Here is a 24583-nt window from a genome sequence, read left to right on the forward strand (position 1 = left end):
TCTTTCCAGTTTTTCATATAGCCCATTCTTTCTTACGGATTTTAGATTATGGTCTCCTTAATCAACAAGTTTATTCTTTTATTTTCTTTTTGACAAAACACACTAGCTCCCATGCTTTTCTAGCTTAAGGTCTTGGTCCTCCCTGGACATATATCTGAGATCTTGTCTTTTCTCACCAGGACCGAAGAGAGATGATTTCTTGCTCTCTATGGACCTGGCAGTGTGTGGGCACAGGAGACACCAGTCACAAACCATCTTGCTGAAACTTTCAAAAGCATCTGCAAGGAAGTCCTGGGTTGGTAAGAATGCAGAAGGCATAAATTACTCTGTGGAGATAATGCAGTTGACCTGCAAAAGGTAGCACATGCTCAGGACAGACAGAAATTTTGAGGAATTTATCTGCCAAACTCTACCGTATTACTAAAAAATGGGGTTTAAAACTCAGCCAAATATGGGCAAATGCTTATGTGTCTGGCACCAGAAGGCCTCCAGGCTGCCAACCTCCAAGTCAAAGCATGGAGTAGCTAGTGTTTCCAAAAAAGAATTCTTACAACCAATTCATTAACATTGGCAAAACAGTGTCTTTTTTCATAATCTTTTTTCTCGGAAATAGAATAACCATTTCTGCTGAAACTTTCCAAAAAAAATCGAAACATAGGCAGACACCCAGCATAAAAATTCACAAAGTTATAAATAACCAGAATAGGAATTTATAATTAAAAGCATTGAACAGATTTGCAGTACTGGGTAGCATAGTGTGGATAACAATGATTTTTACTACTGTAGCCCCAAAAATGCTGCTCAGGAACCACAGCTCCACTGTGTAAAATGCATGTAAACATGGAACAGGGATATATCTGCAATATTGTGTTTCCAAAGAGTTTATAACCCAAATTTTAGGCAAAAAACCACAAACAGATCTAGAGACATGGAGAGTGCAGGAAAACAATAAGAAAATCCTATTCAGTGTGACTGGCAAATCATCCCAAGTTGCCATACATATTGCCCACTTATCATAGGTATTTGGGAAAATATGAACCTTTAAAGAAACTGAGGCTTGATCAGAGGATAATGAGGTAGTTCTGCAAATATGGGGTTGTGGGGTCAGGACAGGAAACAGCATGGAGAAATTTAAGTGAAAGTAATCAGTCACGCTGTATACCTGTGAGACAGTGACATCCAGCAGTAAGGATGGACCGGTAGGTAGAGGGACAGGGTACTGGAAAACAAGCTAGACAAGGATGGCACCCAAGGAATCGTCCTAATTAGGAAATCCTAATTACTGGGATTTCCACAAGCGAGCATCCCTGTGACTAGAGGGGACTGACTGTACAACTTATGGACAGTTTCTTTCACCTTCTTGTGAGGGAATGGTCTGCTTCACTCTTGTCTGCATTGGAAGGATCCTGAAGATCCTATTTCTTTGTCCCCTAAGGGGTCTTGGTTGGAGGTAAAATAAAGCCCATCTATAGCTCTAACTAAAGCGGGAGTTTCTGGGATAGAAGTGACCTTATCAGCTTGACTCAGAAGCCTGAAACTCTCCACCATCCTAAGCGACGCTGTTCAGAGGAGCCGTCGCAGAGCCCGGGGGGCTCCGGGCGCTCAGCCCGGCCGTTCGTGGGCAGGGCCGGAGTCGAGGCGCCGGATGTGCGGAGCGGCAGAGCCGTGTCGGGTCACGCTGCGAGCGGCCGCGGCCTCCGGGCCAGCGGGAGCAGCCCGCACACCGACAGGCAGCAAAGGGGAAGCCGAAGGGAGCGCGGTGAGGATCCTGCGGGACGGGACCGAGGGGAGCGAGGTGAGGATCCTGCGGGACGGGATCGAGGGGAGCGAGGTGAGGATCCTGCGGGACGGGAGCCGTGGCTGAGGCGGGAGCGCGCGGCGACAGCGCCATCTGCTGGATGGGGGGCGGCGCGCGGGGGCTCTGCGCTGCCACCGCCCCATAACATGTGCCTGACACCTCCTGCCAGTGCCCCATAACATGTGCCTGACACCTCCTCCCACTGCCCCATAACATGTGCCTGACACCTCCTGCCAGTGCCCCATAACATGTGCCTGACACCTCCTCCCACTGCCCCATAACATGTGCCTGACACCTCCTGCCACTGCCCCATAACATGTGCCTGACACCTCCTGCCACTGCCCCATAACATGTGCCTGACACCTCCTCCCACTGCCCCATAACATGTGCCTGACACCTCCTCCCACTGCCCCATAACATGTGCCTGACACCTCCTGCCAGTGCCCCATAACATGTGCCTGACACCTCCTGCCAGTGCCCCATAACATGTGCCTGACACCTCCTGCCAGTGCCCCATAACATGTGCCTGACACCTCCTCCCACTGCCCCATAACATGTGCCTGACACCTCCTGCCACTGCCCCATAACATGTGCCTGACACCTCCTGCCACTGCCCCATAACATGTGCCTGACACCTCCTCCCACTGCCCCATAACATGTGCCTGACACCTCCTCCCACTGCCCCATAACATGTGCCTGACACCTCCTCCCACTGCCCCATAACATGTGCCTGACACCTCCTGCCAGTGCCCCATAACGTACCTGACACTGCCACACAACATGTGCCCAACCCTTCCTGCCACCACCCTCTAACATACACTAACACCACCCGCCACCACCTGTATCTGTGCTGCCAGCACCCACCACAGCCTGTCATTGCCCCAGGCCTGCCGCAGGGTGCGTGGGTAGCAGATCTATCCCACCCAGTTGTGAGGGTGGCTGGTCTGTGGGTGACAGGGCAGCAGGCATCTCTCTCCCTGTGCACAAAGTATGGGAATGGCACATCATCCAGAGGTGCAACAGCGGTGGAGAGCTCACCTTGAGCATGATGCCAGCACAGCCAGCATCCAAACATCAAGCATCCCAACTCCAGTCCCTGAGAGGTGCTGAGACAGGTGGGTACAGAGGCAGGTACATGAGCCTTTCCTGGTGCACTTCACCCTGATCCCTCTGCCAGTGCCCTCAGGTTGTGCTCAGTGTCATCTTCATACCTATTGGTGTGCCAGGGGTTTGTGCTACTCAGCTCTTGGCTCTTGTTATCTCTTGCAGGTGGCTTTAAATTGATTCCAGAGCTCTGCCTGCAAACCTGCAGCATCTTTAGCTCCAGTAATTTAGACCTGACCAAAGCTGTCCATAGTGAATTGCTTTGAGTCTCTCCCTGTGGAAAGCATCCCTTGGTCTTTGATGGGTCTGTCAGTTCCAAATGCCTAAGCCTCCTTTCTAGCAGCAGTGAGATCATCTTCCCAAAGTGGAAGCAGCAGTGGGCTCATCTTCCCAAAACAATCCTTCAGCAATCCTTGAACATGCATCCTGCTGAGAACACACAGCCTGCTAGCCCCACCAAGCTGGGGGGCATAAATATTCCCTCCTGCAGTAATCAGCATCTGGGGCTCGAGTACCTGGCCAAGGTGAGAGTGCATTGTCTGAGGGGATGGAGCAAAATGAGATGATCTCAGCTGTTTGTTCAGATTGGAAAACTGTTGGAGAAATAATATTACCATTTCATTGCCAGTGGCCTGGTGTGACCTGCTTTGCTGCAAATGCTTGTCTTTGGCTCACACTTTCAAGTCCTTTCGACCACATATTCATAAAATTTCAGGGGAAAAAGATTCAGATAAATCTCTGATGGATTTCACCATTATTTTCATGCTGAGTTCTCTGAGAAAAAGACACCCTTCAAGATAGATCAAGAGGTGAAGAATCCATAACTTCCCTTGGCAATTTGATCCAAGGACTAACTGCCCTCTCAGTTAAATTTTAATTACTAATTTCTAATTTGCATTTCTCTGGCTTTATCTGCAGTTCTGCCTTTGCTCCCTCCCCACTCTATTTCTAATAGTTGGTAGAAATGCAGTCCCATATTTTCTCAGTTGTTTGGGGGTTTTTTTAGCTAAATTGGCTAAGCCTATTATGGTTGCCATTGTAAGTAGTATTGCTAGAGCTCTGGCAATTTTTATTCTTTCTAGTATTTTGACCAGTTCTTCAATATACACTCTGAAAAGTGAAGTGTTGATTTGTACAAATATATTGGAGTTTCAGGCTAGTCAGGAGGACCATGGACAGAGGAAAATCCCATGACCCATGGGTCCTCTGTTGACATATCTAGACATATCTATGACCATATTTGCTCTTTTATTAAGGATTCACACTGAAAGCTTATACTTCTCGCTTCTGCTTTCCAGCACTCTTACTGTTTTTTCTGCAACCATTGCCTACATTTTTATTTCTTGATTTCACTTGATTTTAATGAAAGTCAATTGATTTGAAAAGGTATGAGTTAAGAAATGATCTTTTTTGTTGTTGTTCTATAAACATTACTTTTTACCACAAGACAGACCCCATTTGAAGGTAATTTGCAGTGACAGCTTCTTTATGAGCTTTGTGGTGGTAATACAGGGATACATGCACATTTCAGGTAGACATGAGCACATTTTCTGTCCTCATTGTCAGAGGCTGAGGGCAGAGGCACAAAAATGGTCTAACAATTTGTGGGCTTTTCTGATTAGCTGTATGCATGTCCTTAGACCATAACAAACATGAGGTAAAGCCTCAGTAGAAGACATGCATATCACTTTGCGTGTGTGCTTCTAAACCACTGGGAATTCATCCTGCAATTCCTTGATCCATGAGAAGTCACCTGATTGTCTGAGTCCTGAGTTAGGGATGGTATCTCAGCAGTTCTTCCATTAGCACATCTCCAGGACCGTATTTTCTCTGAAAACACTAATGTGAATTAACCTAATAGTACAGCAGTTATCAAAAAAATAGAGACAAAATGTATTTTAAAAGAAATTTTGAAAAACATCCACATCTGCATTCCAAAGTAAATTAATTGCTTACATCCATCTCTTTGGACATTTTGTCAGATCTGCTCATAATTTCTGTTATCTCAGCAAAGGCAGTATCTGTGTTGTGGTCAGGGATCTCCCTCTTCAGATCTATGCTATCCACAAAGGTTCCTTCTTCTTTTCCCACCAGTTTTCTTCAGTTATTTACACATAACATTTGTGAAAAAGTTTAACTATTTTCAAGAGTGGTATGTAAAACTGCCTTATGCCAGCAGTGGAGATTCATATTATTGGAATAATAGCACATACTCCTGGGATTTGCAGTCTTTTAACAAGGTTGATTTCAGACTAAATTAAAGCTGCAGCAAAAAAAAAAAAAAAAAAAAAAAAAAAGTTGGCAAGTGCTAAAATATCCCACTGAGATTTTAAAGACTCTTACCAGTGATTAACTGCTTTCTTAAAACCATTTAACTGCTCACTTCTGAAACTTTACCCTTCAGATCCTTCTCCATACAGAAGACAAGTACCCAAACCTCCACTTGCAATCCTCTTTTATTAATGTTCTTTGAAGCACCTTTTCGAAAATATAGGAATGGTGATTTCAGACCATTTGTGATGATCTTGCTCTTCATCAGAGTCCCTAGATGCATTCTTCCACATACTTTGAGATAAAAGTGTGTTACAAATCACTTGTAAATAAAACAAGACAGCAGAGGTGAAACTGAGAGCTTAAGGCAATGGATAAAAACTGGTGCTCACCTTGGTGGGACATTCCTTCCCGGTAATGGAAATTAAAGCTGGCATCTAAAAGCTTGTCTTTTTCTGATTTCCTCTGCTTTTTTTTGTTTTGCTTTAAATAACAAAGTTACCATTATTGCTACAGCTAACACAGTAAGGGATTAGGGTTGGCAGAGTACAAATACTGACTGTTTGCTCTGGTCCGCCCATTTCCAACTTCAGTAATGCAGTATGAACTGCCTACACTCTGGGTTGTATCAGTAATATCCCTACCTTCAGTGAATCTGCACATCTAGAAATATGAAAGTGGGAAACCTTTCAAATGGAAGTAAAAAGATTGAAACCAAAACATTATTCTTCTCTTTCAAAACATGTCCTTCTGAAATCCTATATGGAACGCATTATTCAAACAGAGTGAATTAACCTAGACTTTGTCCTTGAAGAGAACCAGATCAATTATTTCTTGTTAGGAATAGAATGTTTTCTTACATTTGTCCAGCTGCTTGGTGGTTTTGTCAACTTCGCTACATTTAGCTCAATGCTATGGGCATAGTTATGTGTAGGGTTAGCAATGCATTGCTTGATTCTGTTGAATGCACTCTGACCTCCTAATTAGGTACCAGGTCTCTAAAGCTACTTGTAAGGCCAGTTTTGAAGATAAAACCATACTCTATTTAAAAAAGAAAAAAAAAACTACTGCTAATCTGTATGAAACTGTATCTCCTTAATATTGGTGCAATCAACTAATTCAAATTTCTTCATTGCTGAGAACATTTTAATATTGTCCTGTGGGGAGAACGATACTTCTGCTCTACATACTGGTTGCACTTTTTCTCAAGAAATTATTTATCTGTCTCTTCCTTCTCTTCCCCTTTCTCCCCTTTAGTGTGTGTGTCTTGTGGTAGTCTACCAAGTTTATTGCAAATTGCTATAAATAGTAGTGTTCAAGGAACCTTTTTAATTGTCTTAATCCTGGTGCCCAGGATTCCCTGTATGTACACAGCATATACATCGACCCAAAGAGTTTAGTCTAAACTGGATGTAGTGCATCTTTCAACATTTTTTTTTGATAAAAAAGACCACAAGCTATCCCATGCCTGGAGCTGACAGGGGTGGCTTTGGGTGGTAACTTCTACCAGGGCAAGGAGTGATCTGGGAAGAAGGAGCCATCCTCATGCTGAATGCTCTGCATTTTTGACTACTTGGAAGCATTAAGCAACCTGACAGCTTGTCCATAATTAAAGGATTTACTAAGATAGGTCTGTGATAAAGTGACTGCAATGCTAAGATGCAGCAGCACTTTTTCTTTCTGCTATCATTTATATTAACTCCCAGAGGAAAATCAGTTGTGCTAATTAGGACTTGTAAGTCTAAATGCCAATATGTAACTGCAAGGTACAGAGGAAAAAGCTCTTCAGGAATGATTTCTTTCCTGTACAAAGAACACACAGCAAAACAGTTATGTAAAAGGTTAGTCCGAAACCAGTAGCAGGAAACAACCATTTTAAAAATATATTTGGTAACATTTATCTGTTGCAGAATGCATTTTGGACATTGCCTCTTCTTGAATAAACACTTGTTATTTGTTAATTTCGAAATATCACGCAGTACATCTGAGTCTCTGTTGTTCATATCAATGGAGAAGGGAAAATGAAAGATGAAGGTAAAAGACCTTTTGACTCATTCTAATGCTAAAGTTTAGACATTCAAGAACACAGAGATTTGCTTTTTTTTATCTCCCTGAGCTCTTACCTATCCATGCAACTGAGATATCAAATAAATTACTTAAGAATAGTGAGATAAAAATAATTTCTAGTAAACTGCATTTTCATTAAGTGGTTGGTTAGATATTGATGTTTAAACAACTGTAGAAAGAAAATCAATAATGAATGCAGCAGTTTTGAGGAAAGTCTTTAAAAATAGCATTTCTTTTAATGTCCATGGTGAAGGAAAAAAGTCAGTGATATTATTACCTGTCTAAAATAGCCAACCTATAGCTAATTTCTTTCATTTGATTAAATATGATCTTGAACAGTTATTTTTACTTTATGTGATATGACATAGCTTTAAATCAGTATTTATAGAGTGTGACAGCCAAGAATTTGAGGTACTGATTAAAACCAGCAGCAACTAAGGCCCAGGAAACAGGGTGAACTAAAAAGTGCACAAACCCTCAAAAGCTGTACAATATCCTACAGACCTAGAAAATAACTGAGACCTGCAGATTATTTGCAGCATTTTAATGCAAAGACTCATGCAACTAGAACAAATGTTCCTTTAGTGCTATGAAAATTGTGATATAGCTTTCTTGAAACATGCCTGACATCCATGAGTCTGTTCTTCATGCCCATCCTTCACTGCCCTCTGAATCCAGGCCCTCACCTGTGTTGGTCTTAGCCATTAATTTTCTCCAGCTGAGCATACAAAACCTACTGACCCCAGCTTGGATATGCTTTAACTCAATATGGGTTTAACACAGAGAAGAACCTGGTAATATAGAGACTGGGAAAATTCTAGTGTGTCTCAACAGATAATAAACTTGGAGATTCAAGGAATGCAAATAGCCAGGTTATAGTAATATATGTTGTACTTTGTTGTCCATCCTACTTTGGGTTAACCTAGATTCTCAAAATTAGGTGTCTGTCAGACATGCAAGAGCTAATACTCACTCTCATCTTCTGCCTCAAAATCATGCATTGCGAGACACTGCAAGAAAGGACTATGTTAGGAGATTTGATTCCCAAGAAAAATACAGGTTTGAAATCTGTATATATTTGTAGCTGTGACCCAACAAACCTATAACCAGCCAGAGACAACTTTGTAATAATGATTTGGGCCCTAGCAGAGTGGTAACTTCCAGTTGAAACTATTTAGTAGCAAATATTTTCTTGGCAAAATCCAAGCATTTTATGCTAAAAATAACAACTTCATGAAAAAATATAATTGTTTTTCTACTGAGAAAAAATTAAAATGAAGTACTTGGTTTCAGATTTGCTTGGATAAAATTGTTTTGTTAACCAACACCATGTTCCAGCATCTGTGCCCAGGATTCACAGCTGCTGACGTGCAAGCAGCAGTTCTGGTCATGGATGCCAGAACTCTGTCCCAGAGCAGAAGAGAGGTATTTAATTCCACAGAGGAAGCACAGTGTTGAACACGATGTTCTCATTGTTGTTCCTGTTGTCTAGTTTGTGGTCTCTCTACCTCCTTCCTCCTCTATCCCATGCTGTCAATCCTATTCTGGGATTTTGGGCTCTTCCCAACCCAAGTGCTCAAGCAACGCCCTTGGGTTTCTGAATTCCTCCCAGTGAATGGGGCTTTCCTTGCCAGCTTGCATCCAAATCCCCTGATCTTTCCATTCTGTTTACTTACCCGAGGTTTTAATCTAACATTTTTTCTCTTGCTCAATTTCCTGCTTGCACTTCTCCTCTTTCCTTGGCTGGTTCTCTATTCAGTGACTTCTGGGCATAGTTATTTCCTCATTTTATTGACTAATCCTGCACCCATCTTTGTGCCATGGGAGAGTTTCATCCCATGTATGTACCTGCCTTCTTCCAGGTCATCACAACACACTGGAGGCAGTCTGGCTGGCAGTACTAATCCTGGGTAACTGAAACTGGGATTCAGTCTGTCAGAACTTACAGGACAGAAGACTCTTAAAGAGAGAACTGACAGCAGGAAAGGGCAAGACTGGAGAACAAAATGTCTTTTGAAAATACAGAGGAGGAAAAGATGAAAAAAAAGTAGTGAGAGAATAATCAGTTTCAAACTGACTTTGAAACTATGGCATGAAAATCTAAAGTGAAAAAAAAACAAACCACAGCTCTAACCTTCCAACTTCCAAAATGACAAGACACTTTCTACTGGGGAGCCCGTTGTTCATTAGGATGTACACTCCTTTAATTAGCTTGAGAGTTCCCATCTTAGGAAGACAGAAGAGATTTCTGAAGGTCTTTTTGTGCTCACATAAAGTCACTGTTGCCAAAATAATATCTCATATACACAGCTACTTTCGGCACAAGAATTTTCAGCCTGCAGCAAATGTGTAAAATTTAATCTAGTTTAACCCTCTGCACTTAGGCTGACCTAATTCCAGTGGCTATGCATTTGTGGTGGGTTAAAATGCACACACAGCTGCTGTGATGAGGATGACATGGAGTGCATTACCCCATGATTTACCATTTTCATGGATATGTTTCAGAGAGTCTACAGGCACCTTGTGTAGACCTTCTAGACTCAATGGGAACTTTTTCCTTCATGTGATGGGTCCTCAGGATGAGTCCTGCGATGACAAAAGAGGCCACTTTCTGTCTAATTATCCCCTTGCCAAAATATTTAATATCTTCTAGCCAATGTGAAATCATTGGGATGGGAGACTGCTTCCAGTGCTAAGGCTATTGATATCAGTAAATGACTTGTGCGCACTTGCATTTTGCCAGCACTGTGCTGTCGATACAGGTCAATAACAGACTTATCACAAAATAAATGATATGTGCCTGTGGTAAGCTGCAGCTCCAGTCTAAATAGAGCAAGTAATTACAGAGGAAAACAATTTCTCCTTTAGATGGTTTTTAAGAGCACAAAGGATAAGTCAACTCTGGCACTGCTGATTTAGCAGGAATCTGGTGGACCTCAGTAGAGGAGAAATATTATCCCTCCTGCCTCTGGGTTTGTGGTAAAATTCTAACAATGCGTTCTTAAGAGACCCCTCAAAGCACATCACTGTGTGTAATTCATTAGCTCAGCTGCACCTGAGGTCTTGGATTTTCTGGACAGGGTGTGCTTCTGCAAAGTGACTATAAAAAAAATAGAGACCAGGCTCAAGTGCAATTCTCCAGAGGAAGTCCAGATGGCTACTGTAAAAATGCAATCAAAAAAGGCCTCTGGCCTTTATGATTTGTAGACTGATTTAAATAAGAAATATCAGAACATTTTCTCTCCCAAATCATGAGAGGATTTTTCAGTATGAAAACAACAATCTGTCACTCAATTAAAATTTGTTTTTGCCACAAACCATAGGGAACTTGGATGGTGAAGGACAGAAAGTGTCACTGACAACCCAATTTGTAATTTTTAATCTTTTGGATTGGTTTATTCTTTTATCTTTTCTTTAACATTTAAAAAAAATATTTGACTAAATATTACAATAGTTGCAGGAAGGTTAGAAGAAGAAGTTTAACTAGATTCGAGGAAGTCAGGGTCTGAGCAATTAACACTACAGTTGTGGTTGGCCAAAGATACAATTTCAAAAATCTTAGCAGGTGCAAAGTGATGCTACATGGGGAGGTGGTACAAAGTCTTTGTTGCTGTATTACAGTGTCTGAATGCTTCCTAATGAACACAAAGGTAAAATCTGGAGGATATAAAGCAACAAGTGTTGGAATATCTTTTGAGAAAAAGTTGCACAAGAGATTATTTTCTAATGTTTGTGCACACTGTGGCCAGCACGGAACACTTAACCAAAAGAAAAGGATTAATAATTAATGTCTTATCTTTCACAATGTACAATTAAACTGTGATACTCATTTTTACAAAATACTGAGGTCAAGAGTTTTGCAGCGTTAAAAGAAAGATTATATCTTACAAGGATAATACTAAATCAAATGGGGTGGAAAAAAATTCAGGTAATACACAACCTCCCTGCTGCAAGCACAGACATCTCCTAATTAATAATAAGACAAATATTCCTCTTGGTAGGTTATCCTGTAAGTGTTCACCATGGAGATTCCTGGTGCCCTCCCCCTCTGCCAAGAACAAACCTCTGAGACAATGACCACACCAGCAAACCACCAGAGCATGCCCAGGTCCCCAGGTACTCGAAAGGACTTCACCTAAAGACGGGCCCATCAAAATTACTGTGACTTTAAGAGAAGAACACTGTCTCAAGCATGACTAGGTAATTACCTTCAGTTCTTGTACTGCCTGTTTTGTCTAAAAATATGACATTTTATTCTAAAAAGGGCCAAACAAGATGGGTAACTACTGGGAGGGGATGGGGTAAACAGTACAAGGGATCTTACCTGTACAAGGGGGCTAGTACCTAAAGAGAGATAGAGTACTCAGGTCTCTGAAGTGTTAATTGACACACACACAGAGACAAATTGTTCCTTAGCTTCTTCCACTGTCACCCATAAGAAATTTGTGGTCATCTGAAAAGGCAGCGTTCTGCTTCAGATTTTCATAAAACATTCTTTCTATGGAAACAAAAAATAAAGCAATTATCTGTGAAATTTTATATACAGAAAATATTTTGCAAAGGTGGACTCCAACAAAGAATGGGAGAGGGAGGAAAGAACAGTCACAATACATGAAATTGTGCTTTCATTAAAAGCATCTTCTTCTGAAAACCAAAATAGCTGACCAAAATATAATTTACTCAGGCATAAAAGAATGAAACAAAATTTAAAATGGAAAATTCCACTGAAATATTTCGTTTAGCTCTGTGCACAGTTATGCTTCCAGGTATGGGGACTAGTAATGAATACTACAAACAAAAGAACATCCTGAGAGGAAGGCATCAAATCAGTCTATAAGACTTGGTCTCATTTGTTATTCTTGATCCATTGACTTCTCACATGAATACAACTCCTCCCTCATGCCCAGGATCCTATCATGCCTCTAATTTGCTTAGATTACAATTTCATATTTCCCCTATGATAACAGCATTATAGTAAATTCCAGGGATTGCAGTTTTGGCATGAGGCTTACTGTGGAGATGCCTGGGAGATGAAGTTGCAATAAGTGGTTCATGAAGCTTCATTGAAGGATGAGACACTCCATGTGAGAATAAAAGCAAGGCCAGCAGCTAGAGCTCAGAGGAGGAAGTTCAATGAGCCACAGTACATTATATATGAGTTCATTAAATTAGTTGCTAGGTGGGTTAAGAGAGAAATTCCCCTCTCCCATTCAGCACAGCAAAGGTGGAAGAATGAAGCAGCTGCCTACCAAAGACTGCTTTTCTCTGAAGCCTTCAGGACTGCCCATGAGAGAGGTGGGGGGCAGAAAGTGTGGGCTTGCTGCAGTGTCCAGTGTGATCCAATCCCAAGTTCGGAGGAAACATGTCTGCCTCTTCAGGATGTGCGGCGTTTGGGTCACATCCGCCAGCTCCATGCAGATAGCTCAGAGGCTTCACTGAAGACCCCTGATGTTCAGGCACCCAGATTGAGCCCTGAGCTCCACTGACTGAAATAGGAGCTCAGACACCTAAATTTAGATGCAAATGTCATTGTCTAGAGATGCAGCTGGAACCTGTAATGTGTTATCTGTGGCTGAGTGTTCACTGCTCTGTGAATAGAGGATGTATGATGGTAACATAGAAAGTCCTTGCAAACCAGAGTGCAGGATCTCAAATGTCCTCACATTTTTGTGAAGCAGAACTGTAAATATTTGGTCTGTAAATGAGGTTCTGGAAAAAGAAATTACAGTATTGCAAAATATATCCTTTGAATCTTATCCTGTGAATCTCAGAAGACCTGAGTTGGCAGTGTTTTCTCAGTCAGAATTTCCTCTGCTTTTCATGGGATGATGTACTGTGGCTGCAAGTACCATTGTGGGCAGAGTGGGAAGGAGAGGTGAGCTCTTCCCATAGGCATGGAACAAACCCAGTGAGCATGACATTCCATCCATGCAATGATCTGGGCCCACCCCCCCGACCCATTTGGTCAAGGGGAGTCTGCTCTTGCCTTCCCATGTTGCAGAGCCAAACTTTTTCTGCATCCTCTTCACCAGTTAATGGAGCACAAGGAATTGGATTACATTAACCTCTGTGCTCATACAAAGGAGACAGAAAGACTCACCTCCTTCTTCCTGGCTGCACAGGTCCAATGACATCCTCACCCTGGGGTGCTGTCTTGGCTTGAGTAAACCCTGAATAACATGGACAGATCTGTCTCAAACTACTACTACTTAAACCATTTTTTCAAATGGGTTAATAAGCTGTCTGAAAATCCCATATCAAAGACATAAGGCTCTACATGTGGAATAATGCAGAATGTTTCATTTTCAGATGGATTTTCTCCATTCTGTTTAAATTCTATGACCTTCAGGGAATCAAGTTAGTTCTAGCTTTTAGTTTATAGATTTTGTGTTTGGTATTCAAGGTAAACTTCTTGCTTGATTAGACACAAGCAAATGCTTGCAGCTGCAGTACCACAGTGGAAATGTAGCCCTATACTGTATTTAGTCAGAAATGTCAAGAACCTAGTAGTTATCTATGAATAACTCATTTTGTCTTCCATTAGCAGCACTAAATTTGGTAGTTTTGTTTTCATGTTGCGCAACATAAAAATGTCATAAATTGGAACACATGAGATGATTTGAAGATGACCATCCCTATTTACAAAGGGAGTACCATTCTGTGGTTAATTCATTATCAACATCACTACAGAAACAGCAAATAAAAGTTCAAGCAATTTGGAAAAATATTTGCCAGCTATAAGAGCCATGCAAACCATCCTGGTAACACTGTAAATGGATGCTAAAAATTCCAGAAGGTTGAACAAAATAAAATTCATATTATGTGGCACACAAGAACAAAATAAAATAAACCAAATACAAGGGAGCAAGTCAGGTTCAGAAAAAAATACCAGTGTTGTGTTTGCCCCTGATTAGTTGCTTAAGATGCGCTGGTGCTGGCAGAAACTGGCCTGTCCAGACAGCTGTCTGTGCCAATGTCTGCAGAGAGTCTTGTAGGGACATGGTACATGTCCTTTGGCCACCTAATAGCTGCCATGGTTTGTGACACACCTTTTGCAAATGCTGTGTTGGACACATATCTGCAGCTCTTGAGATAATGAGGTGCTCCAGATGAGACCTGCTGTACCTGAAGTTGGCTGCTCCCAGGGGCTGCCAAAGCTGAAAGCAATCTCACGTCCAGCTTGAGAAAGTATATGCTCCAGAGTGTTTTGAGGCTGCTTCAGATCTCATTTATCTTGGTAGCAGAGTGTGACAGCGCTCTCTCTTGTAGGAAGGGACCATTTCTGTATCTGCTGATGGGCAGTGACATGAAACCAGGCCAAAAGAAATGGGTGAAGGTTTCAGGCCAGACACAGAGTGCTACCCATGGGCAGGCAGGGCAGTCCTTGAAGAGGCTTTAGTATTGCCCTGGGAGGTATCATTAGCTTGTCTCAGAGACATTTCCTGGGACCTTACCTATGGCTTGGTCTCCATTGTATAGTCATGTCAGCATTTCCAGGAAAATATCACTGTTAAACAGCTGTTTCATGTTCCCAGCTCCAGTGTCAGCATCAGCTTCAAGTCAGACCTTTGCCTTACAATGTTTGGTTTACAAATATTACTGACTTTATATCTGAGTGAAGAGAGACAAATTTAATTTGCAGTCAAAGTAAACACCTTTGAAATGACCTTGGCTAGTACATGGTTGTTATGCGTCAGTTTGAAATGAGAATACATATTGGCTGCTTCTGTTGATGCACAGCTCAAGTGCAGACTTGAGAGCTTGTTGACTGGGAACATTCAGATATGGATCAGGGAAAGAATGTTTTCACATACAGCTTCCTCCTCCACCTTTTCTCTACTTCCTTTAATATGATTTTCAGATATTTCCCCAAGACACTGGTAATAGTATGTGTGCAAAGAAAGCCTATTTAGAGTTTTTACAAGCCATTCTAAACACATATTCAAAAGACTTTTTGATGCTATTTTTCTTCACTTACTAAATCAGGATTCAACCAGCTTTTTATTTTTAGGAGTTGCCAGAGTAAACTAGAAAAAATAAATATAATTTAATGCCTTGGTATTTGAAGAGATCTGATCTTGCAGCATATACTAAGGTATATAGTGTACCGAAATTTCAGCAAGATAGATAAAAAGTACTCTTTGTAGGGAAGGTCCTAAAATTGTCATCAGAATTTCAACTTCTCACATCTGTGTGGGCATGCAAGGGATCTTGAGACTCACTTTGTTTATTGAGGAAGATAAGGAAGGTAAGTGTCATCTAGAATTCCACTGTGGTGTGGATGTCCAGAAAATATCTGTAGCTCAAATCTGTCTGCAAGCATCAGGGGGACCAAATAATATGCTTTTGATACCAGAGACTGTCCTGTACCCATTGGAGGTGATCATCAGTGGGGCTGGGTAGGCTGTAGGCTCTGAGATGTGAAGTGCATGGGTCTCGTAAGACTTGTTCTGACACTGTCTGTGGACATTCCCAGTGCAACTATTCTCTTCTTGTACTAATTTGTCCAACAATGCCCTGTCCATCACTAAAAATATAAGTATCTCTCAACTGTGGTGATTGAGGGATTTCTTCCCATTCTGGGGACTGAATGTCTGCTTGCACCCTTGCAAGTACCCAAGGAGCACAGGCTGCTCCAGAGTAAGTTGTAGTGCAAATATAACTTGGTTATGTTGTACCCTGGAAAAGGTTAACTTAGTGTTGCTTCTGGGCTACTGTAACCAGCATTGGCCTCCTCACAATGCCTGGGAAAGCTGAACCTATCTATATTATATCACTGTGCTGTTCTTGATGGTGGGCTCAGTTTGTGCTCTGCTGAAAGGTGACGGCATGAATGGGGCCCTGACTGGAAGGGAGCGTTTGGATAAACTCCTGTAGGGTTGGCTGGGCATCATGGCTACGTTTGCTGAGCAAAACATACAGTCCTGCTGCTGAATTGCAGCAGTAGTAGTAGTCCTTTAGATCACCATGAAGATCCAGAGGAAGAAACACACCAAAACCCCATGTGATGTGGAGGCTCCTCCCACTGGGCCATATTTATCATTCCTTGTGGAAGGACCATCTCCCCATCATGGGGGGTTGGCTTCTCCTCTGGGAATCTGTCATGCACAAAGAACAGCCACCTCCTCCTGCCTGCCCATGACTCCCTTCTGAAAGCAGTAGCATATACAGTAGTTTGCAAGCAAATAAATAAATTTCATTGTAATCTGTGACAACTGTGTTGAACATGACAGTATTTCACGTAAAGAAAACCAGCAGCTTCCTATCTTAGAGTTGTCTTAAATGATGGACAGGTGCTTTTTAACCAGCATCAGCACAAGATCATGCAACCGTTCAAAACTGAGGGACACTCAAAATAGGAACATATGTGTTGGTGATCCTGAAGAAGAAATACCTGAGTAAAGCGAGGAATAGGAGTAAAAAACCTCAAAGTGATACAGTTCACACGAGGAAGTCCAGGCATAGAGGCAGGGTTAAATGCTTGGGTTTCTGAAAAGCCTAAAGAAGGACCAAGATTTGGGGCTAAAAGCTAGCAAAAAAGGAGCACAAGAAGACATGTTATGCTGTATCATTTAATCCTTTTGGGAAAAGAATCAGGGTTCTAAGATAAAATATGCGAATGATGAGAATGATGAGAATATTTCATGGAATTGCCTAATCCATGGACTAAAACTTTTTGGAGCTTTGGCTTGCAGTTGGTGGCCTATCATGTGCGTTTCCTGGATGGCCCAATCTACTGATTTTGTGCCTGGGAGCTTAACTGCATCTTGTTTAAAACATGACACACAGCTCTTAGATCCAAGTGGTTACTGGCTGATTCATATAAATGTTAATATGAATACAGAGGTGAGGGCTTTCCTTTTCCCAAAAGAAGACTGCAAAATAAATCATAGATGCTAATGTTGGTGTCTTGGAAATGAAAGCTAAAGTAAACTGTCAATGAGACTTATGTAAATGGCTCCAATAATTTTGTTTTGAAGAGAACTCAAACTCTCAACATCAGCCAGCTGGCATGTTCAAAGTCTGTAAATATTAAAAGTTTTCTTTGGCAAGAATACCAACATATTACTGCTATCTCTGGCATGTAATTCAAATGAAAATGAAGTCAACTGTAAATGTTAACAAACTTCAAATAGTCCTGATACCTACTAAATGGAGAGTTTCATTATGCCAGGCTGACATGGCCTCAAGTAGTGCTTGAATAATAAGCACTACTTACATGTGTTGGGTGATTCCTGGTAGGTGCATGAAGTATTTAATGAGGCATGTTTTCTTAGACAACTTGGTACCTTACCTTTGATGAGCCTGGCTGTGCAGTGATAACCCCCTCCCCTCTGGCTCCTTCTGCAGCAAGCCCCAGGCTGGGCTGCTGCATAACCTAGTTAGGTTTTCATGTCTGGTCCTTGATGTTTGAGACATCTTGAGCCTTCTGCATGAGACTAAAAAGCACATGTGCCCTTCAGAGGAGGTCAGCACAGCAGAACATCCACTGAATGCTGATGCTGTGGATGCACTGAGGATTTCTGGATGTGCAGTGGCCCTTGATGGACATGTCCAGCCTGTTCTATGAGCACTTTGTGCAACTCCTTAATGCACAGGAAGAGGCCCAGACATTCAGGGAAGAATTTCAATTGTAAATCCTGTAGAAATAGAGCACTTGCCAAATTATATGTGGAGAAGAATTGAGAAAGATTAATCTCAAGGAGGATGACTATCCAGTAGCCTAATCCATCCCTGATTCCTGGAAAACATGTCTCTTGCAGTCAAGTAAAATCCTTACAAGTTACCTTCACTTGTATTGATTATGCCTGATATGTTTGTAGTTGAAGAAGATGCAGTTGTCCCATTAATGCACAGGTCATCTCTCTAGTCTGAATTTAAGAATAAGCTGCAAAGCACTGCTTCCCAAAGACCCCTGTCAGTGGGAAGGAAAAACAGGAAATCTTGACTGCTGGAAGCCTGAGCTGTAATGTGTATTTCCTCATCAGCCCCAAATCTGCCTTAACTACATGAACAAGGATTTGAGTCCATGCTAAGGTACTGTATGTTCCAAGGTTCTTCATCCTTCTCCTCCCTTCAGCCCTCCAGAAGGGTAAAAGAAGAAAACTTGTGGGTTGAGATAAGGATAGTACAATTTAGTAAAGCCAAATCGATGTGCACAAGCAAAGCGATACAAGGAAGTGATCCACCACTTCCTATGGACAAGCAGGTGTTTGGCCATCCTCAGGAATGAGGCTCCATCACGTGTAATGGTGACTTGGGAAGACAAGCAGCACTACTCCAAACATCTTCCCCTTACTCCTTCTTCTGCCAGCTTTAGATGCTGAGCAGGATGCCATATGATTTGGAATGTCCTTTGGGTCAGTTTGGATCAGCTATCTTGGCTGTGTTCCTTCCCAACTCCTTCTGCCCCTCAGCCTCCTCACTGGTGGGGTGGGATGAGAGGCAGAAAAGGCTTTGTGTGTAAGCCCTGCTCAGCACTAACAAACACATCCCTGAACTATCAACACTGTTTTCAGCACAAATCCAAAGCATAGCCTTATACCAGCTACTACAAAGAAAATCAACTCTATCCCTGCCAAAACCTGGACAGTCTGGAACTGAGAACCATCAAACTAATTAAAGCATGGAGATGCCCCTTTGTTAGTAAGTCCAGAGACTGTGGCACTGAGACTCATTGCATATGCTCCAACACACAAGCAGCTACATCTGTGCAGCAACCTGGCATACCCCAGCAGAGCTCTCCATGGCACAGCACTTAGCCTGGGAATACCAAGACCTGAAGGATCTTTAATTTAATTTTTACAGCTCTGGTATGGAATGATGAATCTAGCAGAAATTACAATTTTGTATTGTTGAAAAATAAAAAAAATAATATCCATGAAGCAGAAAGAATACATTGTCAGGCACAATTATTTTTGAATAAAAGCAATAAGAGTTGGTGTAAGAAGTAGACTTTCATTTTTCCTGAATCTTTCCTGCTTCTTTTTCAAGATTCAACCTGGCAGAAGGTTAGGTATACATAATGCAATATTCTGTGGTTATATACAAGGACAACTTGTGCAATATGGCATCATATTTTTCAAGGCTATAAAATGAAAAAGGCCAAAACTGTGTCTAGATAATTTTTCTGCAAGTGAGTAATGTAGAAGATAATAAAATATTTATGTTACGTAACAGGAACCCTCTGGTTATGCTTTATTTTTGGAAATGTTAAAAAAAAAGCCTGGGTTTCTCTGAAATGAGCATTTACTAATTTAATGGGAAATGCAATGTGGGTTTAGCAGAAGCCATGAAAAAAGCAGCAGACTGAGGTATCAAGTGGAGTGCTCCAGAGTTCTGCTGCATTGTACTTGCTGCAAGCCTCTGTCACATGGAGGATTATGTGCTTACCACATTTGCCAGAAGGGCAGTTTTTCTGTGTCCCCACACAAATATGTGTTTCATGTATGTTTCTAAGACTTTTAAATTAGAATTCATCTGTGGAAGTTTGTTCCCCAAAGCTGATGGAGACAATGTGGTTACTTCCACAGCTCCTGTGTTAGGATTCAAAAGTATGGGGAAGATGAATGATTGGGACAGGAGGTTTTTATGGAGCCTTACACAGTTTGTGCTCACTGTCGTCTGGAGAAGGTGATGTTGATTTTCTCCTTATTCTCTGAGATCTGTGAGAAGGAAAAATGTCTGCTGTAACCCAGTGTTACACAAGCAACACGATACAAAGTAAACATCAGCTTGGATCAGGACAGTACAGGGTTCTCTGAGTCCATGAGGAGCAGTAAGCTTAGTTATAGATATCTGCAAAACTTTATAAGAGATGAAACTCAGAAAATTTACTGCCCCTGGCTGTTGGCAGATGGAGGATTTGTGGCAATACAGGGACAGAGACAGGACAAGGATAAGCCATCACCCCACATACCCTGACTTCTGTGCAGTCACAGCACTCACTGTGGCTGTGTCCCATGCAAATGTTTCAAAGGCTGGTGGAACAAAAAAACCCACCTGAGTATTTGACAAGCACAGAGGTAAAGGGAGGAATGGCAAATTCTTACTAACATATCAGGATGCCACAAATCATGCAACTATTGAAATGGGGTGGGGGGAAGCTGTAAAAATGATTAGTAGCATATAGAGTACGAGGATATTTAACTGTTAGATTCAGCCTTCCATATAGTTGAAAGGCTGCTAGGCATCTGTGTGGCCATGGATATGTTGTTTTCTGATAAGGTTATCAGTATTCCAAGAAAGATTAAGGAAACGTGATGGCAAGATCCTACTTTACATCTGCTACTACAATTCTGGGCAGCTAAGAAGAGGAGAGAGTCCCACTTTATCCAAATACATAGTGCTTCACATGAAGGAAACATATACTTAATTGGCAGGTAAGAGACAACTCAAAAGATTTCCAAGCAGCTGAATTTCCTTCTAAAATTTCCAGGCAATACAAAATAGGAACAGTTTAGGCATGCTTTGTCCTTTCCCCAGCTTTCTGCCCATTGCCAGTACTTTCTATTTAAGATCATTCATGTCCCAGTTCAGCCAGGGCTGTGTTCTTCCTGTATCATAAATGTGCCAGTGTATGGCTTGAGCTTTACACAATTGAAAGTTTAAGAGGCCTGTGGTACAGAAGGCAAGTTCCTAAATCAAATAAAAATACTCTTCATTTACTTCAGACTCTGTAATAATTTGTTCCAAATTTCATGCTCTCCATTGGTCCAATTTACACAAACTTACAGTAATTAGCTGCAGAGCTTCTTTTAAATTTACAAAAGCAATCATTCTCTGTGATAGCTTGATGCTATGCCCAACTCCCTTTGAATAGACTTTAATGATACAGTAACCATGGTTACAGTATATAAAATATGCAGCCATGAAATGGGGAAATGTAACAGTGTAATATAATTTTCTCTGGAAAATAAAGGGGTTTGGCATACTTGCATTAATTAGGACATCACATTAAGTATTTCATGTTTGCATTCTTTATGAAAATAAAAGTCATAACAGGCAAAGTGAATTTTGAATTCTATTCAGTGGCATACACACCATTGGGAAAGCATTTTCCCAGATAAAATGGGACATTTTAATTGGACATCTATATTCTGGTAAATTGAAGTTATAGCATGTTGGAAACAATCCAAGAGATCCACTGCAACTGGAGAAGCCATATGTCACAGAGCTCAGGCTTTTAATCTCAGTGGCCACTGGGAGGAAGTAGCTAAACCCCTCGCCTGCACAGCTCAGCAGGTAACAGGAAATTGTGAAGCAGCACAGCAAACCAGCACTGGCTGCATTGTATTTTCAGGCATTCAGCTTTCCTGATGCTATCTGCTATTACATCTGCTTAACTGGTATAAAATAATCTATAGCACACAAATCAAGACTGCTGCTAAATGATAAACTGAATATTTTGTGAAAGCTGCAGCCTCCTCCATCAGAGCTTCATATATTGCATGACTCTCTTGCATGGGGGTTGAGGATCCTGAAATCTCTCTTCTCCTGACAATATGCCTCTGCAGCAGACTTCATTGTACTGGTGGGCTGGATATAATCTACAGTATTTTATCCTTCCAAGTTACGCCTTCAACATCTCTACTTAGGTACTGTATTAAGAAAAGGGGGAAGGATGACAACCTCAGGGCAAAGGGAGAGACAAAACACAGCCCTGCTCTAACTTTTGCTCTGGCCGTATTTCTTGCTCCCATATACATGAAAAACGCAACAGGCTGGGTGCATCCTCCATCTCTAGTTTGGAATTGTAGAGATAATTTGAACCAACTTAGCTGGTTAGCAGTGACTGAAGCTCAAAAGTTTACTTCCAACGTAGATGCTACCTGTTGCTCTGTCCTTTCCAGGGGACAACTTCAGAGTGGTCCCGACAAGCCCATCCGCTTAGTTGTACTTGCAGCAGAGATGCCTTAATGAGTGTCAAATAGCCTTGAAGTGACAGTTTTTATCAGTTTTATCAGTAACTACAAAGGCAGTTACTTTATTTTCTCTTGAAGCATTCATCAAATGATAGATGAGGAATGTATTTATATAATCTGGTCTCTTCATGACAAACTGATGTGCAAGAGAAAGGATGAAATTAATTGAAAAACATGGATTATGAACAGGTCATTTAGCTCTTGCCTCAAGCAAACCACTTCCTTATGAGCTAGGCATGGAAAGATGCTCTGAGTTCTGCTGTACCTCTTGTTCTCCCAGCTGCAGCCTAGTGAAGGAATCACAAAGGAAGGAAGATTAACCTTGGAAAATACAAAAGGATGAAAGGCTGGTGAAAATCCTTCAGTTCCATTTAGGTCAGGCTGGCATTCAGCAACTACTTCTGTCCAATTAGACAACTGGAGCGAAGCTGCTTTTTGTGCCTATATCTTGTGCAACCTTGTTGCAGAAACAGAAGAGGACAATAGCATTTTTATTTCAGTTTCAAAATACAGATACAATATGATTCCATGTAGGGAAATGATACTAGGTTTCTCTTTCTTTTGCTAGCATGTTATCTTTTTTGTTTGTATTTGATTATTATTTCCCCCTCCATCCAGAGAAGACAACATAGAAAATACAATTGAAATTGACATGTATATGTTCTTTAAAATCTTGGACTCAGTTTCTGAGATATATATATTATTGGTGCAGAAGGAAAAAAAAAAGAGCAGGACTCCTTTCTGAATCTTCTCTGTGTTGAAAGGATTTATGAAATAGAGCCATAGGATGGTTTGGGTTGTAAGGAACCTTAAAGATCATCTAATTCCAACATCCCTGACATGGGAAGGTGTATCTTCCACTAGACCAGGTTACTCAAAGCCCAGCCTGACCTTGAACATTTCAAGGGATGGGGCATCCACCACTTCTCTGGACAACTTGTTCCAGTGTCTCACCACTCTCACAGGAAAGAATTTCTTCTTTATTTCCAAACTAAATCTATCCTCTTTCAGTTTAGGATTATTCCCCCTGTTTGATCACCACATGTCCTCATAAAAAGTCCCTCTCCAGCTTTCTAGTAGCTCCTTTATGTACTAGAAGCACTGGAAGGTGCTGTAAGTTCCCCCAGAACCTTCTTTTCTCCAGACTGAACAGCCTCAATTTTATGAGTCTGCCTTCACAGGAGAGGTGCTCCAACCCTTTCATCATCCTTGTAGCCCTCCTCTGGACTTATCCCAACAGGTACCAGTCCTTCTTACATTGAGGGCCCTGGAAATGGACGAGTACTCCAGGTGGGGACTCACCAGAGTGGAGTACAGGGGCAGAATTCCCTCCCTTTTCCTGCTGATCATATTGCTTTTGATGCAGCTGGGGACACAATTGGCTTTCCAGGCTGCAAGTGCACATCATGATGAGCTTCTTACCCACATTCCCAAGTCCTTCTCTTTAAGGCTGCTGTCAATACAATCTCTTCCCAGCCTGTATTTGTGCTTGGGATTGCCCTGACCCAGGTGCAGCACCTTGTACTTAGACGTGTTGAACTTCATGAAGTTCACACAGGCCCACCTCTCAAGCCTGCCCAGGTCCCTCTAGATTTCTCCTCACAGCACAGAACATCTAAAGATATTTGCAAAGCACTTGCCCCTATGGAATCAAAATTAAACATCAGAAAAGCAAAGGAAAAACTATTTTCTACTCTACTGTATGTTTCCAAAGAAAAAGAAGCACTAAGTAGAGCACTAGCTCCAAACTTCATTCTAGGTTTGAGCCCATTTCTAGCAAAAAGCACTACGGACAACCATCTTCCTTCCTCACTTTCTTTAATGAACATTAAAGAAATCACCACAGAAATCAAAGGACATTATTTGACAAAGTAATGACTATGTCCTGGTCTACCTAGTGTTATTCTGACAAAAAGCATGGTAAAATCCTAGTCTTCATTGATTCAATGCAAAAATTACCATTGATTGAAATATTTTTCTTTTCATGTTAAACTCGGTTTCAACACTGACATTTGACATAAGTACTTAATGACTACTAGCCAGCCAGCTAGAACTGTTAGTCAGAGGATGAGAACTCATGACAGTCAGGATTTCACAGCCCTTCTGAAGTCTCAGTGACATACTGATGTTGTTTCCTGCTCTGTCCACCTGTCCTGGTTCAGCTCTGCATCTTGCAGAGAGTGGTGGCAAAAGCACCTCCCACCCCTCTCTCACGCAGACACACAGCACTGACGGGCCCCGCTCACTGAACAATGTGTCCTCAAACCATTCTGGTGTTCCAAATAATTCAAACTTACTAAAAATAGATGTCATTTTAAAGAGTAATTACACACTATTACTATCCTTTGAAACTGAGTAAGTATATCAAATTATAGCAAAAAAAAGGCAAAGAGATAGAACTTTCTTATTTTTTATAAGT

The 24583-nt window shown here is 41.5% G+C and overlaps 1 long non-coding RNA gene across 1 annotated transcript in view; it reads left to right on the plus strand.

Moving 5' to 3' along the window:
- The first annotated feature begins 1618 nt into the window (after positions 1-1618).
- The window catches only part of LOC111925069 (uncharacterized), a 36617-nt gene continuing 13652 nt past the window's right edge, over positions 1619-24583 (plus strand). The window contains exons 1-2 of the long non-coding RNA XR_002862036.2: positions 1619-1831; positions 11242-11440. This is a non-coding gene — a long non-coding RNA (uncharacterized LOC111925069). The remainder of the gene's footprint in view (positions 1832-11241; positions 11441-24583) is intronic.

The sequence above is a fragment of the Cyanistes caeruleus genome, chromosome 1 (assembly GCF_971803275.1).
Source record: "Cyanistes caeruleus chromosome 1, bCyaCae1.hap1.1, whole genome shotgun sequence".
In the NCBI taxonomy this organism is placed as follows: Eukaryota; Metazoa; Chordata; class Aves; order Passeriformes; family Paridae; genus Cyanistes; species Cyanistes caeruleus.